This window comes from Stylophora pistillata, chromosome 10, assembly GCF_964205215.1.
Source record: "Stylophora pistillata chromosome 10, jaStyPist1.2, whole genome shotgun sequence".
Classification (NCBI taxonomy): Eukaryota; Metazoa; Cnidaria; class Anthozoa; order Scleractinia; family Pocilloporidae; genus Stylophora; species Stylophora pistillata.
The window spans coordinates 18858618-18864000 of NC_142528.1; the positions used below are offsets into that span (position 1 = coordinate 18858618).

The following is a 5383-nucleotide window of genomic DNA, read 5'->3' on the forward strand; positions in this document are numbered from 1 at the left end:
AGCTTCTTTGAACAACACATGTCACGCAATTCTAGCTGTAGGCAGTTATTTAGGCAAGTATACCATCATTTTATAGCTCGTTAAACAAGATGATAAAGGAAGCTGAGAAATGTAAGCAACTTTCCAGATTCTCGGTAGAAATTGGAAATTCCACGTTTAAAGAGAGGCATGTAGGCAAAATATTGATGGGAGAATCGTACCGTTTCTCCCTTCTGTCGATTATTTAGGAGATTTGCTAAAAATAGGCAAATATAGCTTTCTTACGGCAATAAACATTTATTAGTCTTTAATTTGATTGTTTATTATCATAGTTTACAATCAAGAGGTTGTAACAGGAGAGGAGACTTTAGAGTCAAATGCTGCCGCGGCATTCTTGTTGACATACAAGTTTCCGTTTGCAGTACAGACGAGAAGCTCTGCCTTCTCGCCTGAAAGGAAATTTCAGTAGCTATGTTAAATCAATAAACTGCGCTGTTATTCCAGAAAATAAAAGCAGAATGGTGCTTTCGTTGTCACTTACTACTATCGAACATTTCCATGCAGAACTTGGCCGAACTAAATATCTGTGGCTTGACTTGGAAACGTTTCATAGGGATATGAATTATTCAAACGCCTTGTTCACGCTGTCTGCTAAGGAACAACTTTCGAACATTCTGCAGCTCTCTTTGCTATTTGCTTGCTTATTGATCAAAAAAAATCTGCATTTTTTAAAAAAACATGCTGTAACTACACGAATAAGATCTGTATCTCTTTCTTACTCGATCTTAAATTGCGTGACATAAAGAATGAGGCCGCAATATTTTGATCCGTAGGCAGGTAATGATGAAAAAATTCCAAAAATATCTAGTTGTTTTCGGAAGCATGACAATAAATTTGAACGAAAAGCGAGAGGCAAAGGTCTATATTTTTAGTAACCTAAGGGTAGCTGTGCCCTACCCTGCGGTCTTCGACTAAGTTTTGCCACTTCACATACGCTAAAAAGTTACGAAAATTGAATTAGATGTCGACTTCCAGAGAGTCTGAATTTAGGGCTAACTAAACTGAACGATGGCTGTAAATTCTCACGATTAGTTGAGCTCTTTTTGCTCGCAAATTAAACAGCGAATTATAATGCGCAATTAATAAAAAAATGTTCCTTCGGCAGCAGGCAACTGCAAGAGGACAAATGAATAATCTAAAGTTCAAGGTACCATCTTATCTTCTGTCTTGTTTGGTCATTTTCGACATCTGAGGCTAGACCATCCGCATTAGACTCTTCGTCCTCGGTCCTGCTTACAGCGGGGGATCTCTGCAGTAAACCAGTTCTGGTTAGGGCAGATAGTCGGCTGAAGTATTGACCAATCTGCTGCTCTATCAACCACTCAGTCTTGGAGAACATTTTCTGGCCAGTGTTGTCTCTTAAACTCTTCATTTGGGGAGCCACATCTGAAGCTGATGCCTTCTTAGCAGTTTCTTCAAGAACCTGCCATCGAACATGGTTGCCGTTGTGAGCTCCCGATTGTTTTTAATCTTTTTGTGTGCTAGTTATTACGTTTCATGCACAAAAACCAGCTAGAGAGCTGAGCAAGCAGGCTGTTATTCTATCTGTGTCCAGTGGTTCTGTTACAAAGCTTTTTCCATCAAGAAACTCGGATTTATCGCGGAGATTCATATGCAAATCACAAGTTCTGCCATCTTTGAAATGTGTTGCTTTATGCTTTAATATGCTTTAATAGGTTTACTCCTAAAACAGTTAAAACTGCACTAGGAGTTTTTACAGTATATAACTTATAACTATATTTAAAAGTATTAAAATAGTGATGACAATAACATAAATAATAACTTTGATTATAAAACAATAATATTTCTAAAATAAATAATTTTAATTAATATACACCGCATAAATAAAAGCTCTACTGTCTTTAAATATATAAGGACACATTGCCTTGAAGTCAGCTAGAGAGTTAGGGATTTGAAGTAAGTTGATATTGTTCCAAGTTCTGATAGTTCTGGGGTAGAAAGAATATTTGTATGTGTCATTCAGGGTGCAAAGCTGTTGGAATGGTACACAATTTGGGTACCTCGATGGTCTGGTAACTTGCATTATCTCGGATGGTAGCGAGATCCCAACAAGGCCCCTATAGATTTTGTAGAACATGCGGTTTGATTTATCAGTCTTCGACGTTCCAAAGAATCCCATCCTAGTGATTTAATCATCTGAGAGACACTACTGTGACGAGAGTAATCATTATTGACAAACCTTGCGGCACGTCGCTGGACCATCTCTATCTTATTGACATTGCACTGTTTATATGGATTCCACGCGCTACTCGGATATTCTAATTTAGGACGAACAAGCGAGCAATATGCAGTATTCTTTACCTGGGAAGAACAACCGGAAAGGATTTGTTTAAGAGGGCCAAGGGTGGAGTTTGCCTTGTTGCAGATATTATCGCAGTGTTGATTCCAATACAAGTTATCAGTGATTGTTACTCCCAAGTAAGTTGTGGAAGGGACTTGTGATATGATTTTACTGTTCATAGAGTAAGTGAAGTTAACAGGTATTTTCTTTCGAGTAATTCCGGGATGGTAACATTTGGACACATTGAAACAGAGCTGCCAGGTCCTCGACCATTGGTACAGAAGATCAAGGTCTTGTTGTAGAGTAAGACAGTCCTGGTGTGAGGCTACCTCTCTGTAAAGAACACAATCGTCTGCAAATAGCCGAAGCTTAGATTGGATTGAGTTTGATATGTCATTTATGTTCATAAATAGAAATAGTGCTGGACCCAACACAGAGCCTTGAGGCAATCCAGACACAACAGGTCTTGACGAAGAGTGAGTACCATTAACTGAGACACTTTGCTTGCAGTTTGACAAAAAGGCCCTAATCCAATTAAACCTGTTACTGCTGATTCCGTAGTAGTCAAGCTTTATAAGTAATCTTTCATGGGGAACAGTGTCAAATGCCTTTGAGAAGTCTAATAGCCACACATCTGTTTGGCTACGGAAGTTTATACCTTTGGCCCAGTCGTGCATTGCAGAAATCAGTTGAGTTTCACAGGAAAATTTTTCCTTAAATCCATGTTGATGGTTGATGGGGATATTATGTGAGGACAGATGTTTAATGTGTTCCATTATCTTGCAACAGATTGAAGTTAACGAAATGGGGCGGTAGTTGGCAGGTTCTGATTTATTACCCTTCTTAAAAATTGCTGTCACCAAGGCATTTGACCAATCAGATGGAATTTCATTGCATTCATATGACTGCTGAAAAATAAATGCTAGCCAGTGAGATATTGATTCAGAAAGTTCCTTTAGTACTTCTGCTGGAATTTCATCCGGTTGCTGCTCTCAAACTCGGGCATGCAGCATTTTATGCTGCCTCAATGGTTCTACTCGCTGGGGATATAATGACAAATCCCGGCCCGATTACAGATCCTTGTGGCTTGTGCACTAAAACGGGGGTGACAACTCTAACAAACGCTGTTTGAGCAATACTAGGTCTTAACTTAAGTCGTCCCGGAAATTTAAATCATCCTCCCGAATTTTTGCGATACTTTCCCGGAAATTCGTAGAATTCCCGGAAATTTGTAGAATTCTCGGCATATATTCTAAGATTAGTTGTTTATTACTACTTGTGTAACCTTAAATATTACACGTTTTGCATGTTTAGCATTAATTAATCATGAATGGCGTCTTTACAGCAAAACAGTTCAATTTTAATTAACAAAGAAACAAAACATCTTTAAAATGGCCGTATTTTCGTTGCATAGCATGCATCGTTCATTTCCTATAATGGGGTATTAGTTGTGCTAACGTGTACGAGTAAAAGAAGCCTGAAGTGTTCCTTTGACTACGTTGAGCAACGAGAAGTCCTCGGCCGTCTTGTGTATGCCGCTCTCTTTAGTCTTTAGTCTTTATTGAATATACAAGTAAAAATACATACCAATATTTACATGTTTAAATTATTAATTAAAAAGTTAAAAAGCGGAAGCATATTTAAAATACAGTCTATTAATATAACTAGCTTTGAAACGTTCTGTGACACAAGGCAGTAGGCTTGTTTGAGTTCTCAAACGTTTGGAAGATTCTTTAACTTTGGGCAACAACAACAAGAGCGAGATCGATATTCTCTCTTGGGATCCACATTCCGGCACTGTCAGGCTCTTGTGTGCCCTTTACTAGGTACTCCACGCCGTCTTTGGTTACTCGATGACCAACCACCATCACACCAGTTTTCTCAATGGCCTGGGACGATTGCTCAGTAGACACACCTGGTTCTTTGCCTTTCGCCCTTTCAGCTCTTTTGCCTCCATTTTGTTTTGTCACAGAACTCAACCACTGCAACGAAGGAACATTTTCTTGATCGTGCAATGTCACCGTGGCTTTTGGCTTTCGGCAGTACAAAGGAAGAGAGCCTGGCCTCTGCTTGTAGATATGTCTCACTCCACTAACTTTAACGCCCTTTCAGTACACACAGCAAAAGTCACGCATTTCCGACGCCTCTTTCTTTACCCGCGAACTTTCCTTGATAAAAGAACGATCATCTTTCCGCTTTGTGTAGAGCAATGGCATTTGGCAGTCATCTCTGTGTTAATAACGCGTCTCTCTCTTCCTCTTAAATCCACGCCCCATAGTGGATTTCATTGCACATTCCAATGCACTGCCAGGAGAAAGATATTTAAATTCAAGTGCAGACGGGAACCACCTGATCTCGGTTGTATACTCCGAACTTGCCTTCTGTACGAAGCGTTGTAACAGAAGTGAACTGGAACTCATTTAGTCTACTTTCAAGACCATGTTCTCTTAGAGGACCTTCTATGCCTCTCTTCCCTTCTGAGGATATCCTTGTATTCTCCATGGTTTTCGTTGCAGGGGTACCTTCCCATGCTGGCGATCTTCTTTCCCGGTAACCTTTCGGCGACTTCATTTTGCTACTTTTCTAAATAGCTGCTTCTTTGCTCCAATGCTTGAATCTTTGACGGGTAATCCATAGCTCTGACCTTACATTTGTAAATTTCTCCAAGTCTCTTTTCAGTTAAACCGTAAGCTTCGTGGCCGTTGCGAAGGGTCTCCATCCAATTCTGAAACTCTTGCGTTGGTGTGTATAGACTGATTTGCATGTTCAGTGAAGCGCGTAGAAAGAAATAGAATAAATTTTCGTAATTACAAATTCGCCTCGACTACGCGCGGCGGGAAAAGTCGGGTCATGTGACTTGTAGTTTAAAGGAACAAATTTATGCTGTAAGATTCATTCGAAGCTAGTGATCAACGGTCAACGCAAACATCAAGGGATCCGATTACGGAGAAACAAATTGTAAGTTTATCATTTCGTTTATCATTTCGATTAAGAATATTGTAATAATATGTATCCCTAAATTATTTTATTTCAGTTGACTAC

The 5383-nt window shown here is 39.5% G+C and overlaps 1 long non-coding RNA gene across 1 annotated transcript; it reads left to right on the plus strand.

The window, feature by feature from the left end:
• Positions 1-2752: 2752 nt before the first annotated feature.
• Positions 2753-3987, plus strand: LOC148722117 (uncharacterized). Its single transcript, XR_015992213.1, has 2 exons — positions 2753-2817; positions 3131-3987. It is a non-coding gene; the product is annotated as an uncharacterized LOC148722117 (long non-coding RNA).
• Positions 3988-5383: the final 1396 nt, after the last annotated feature.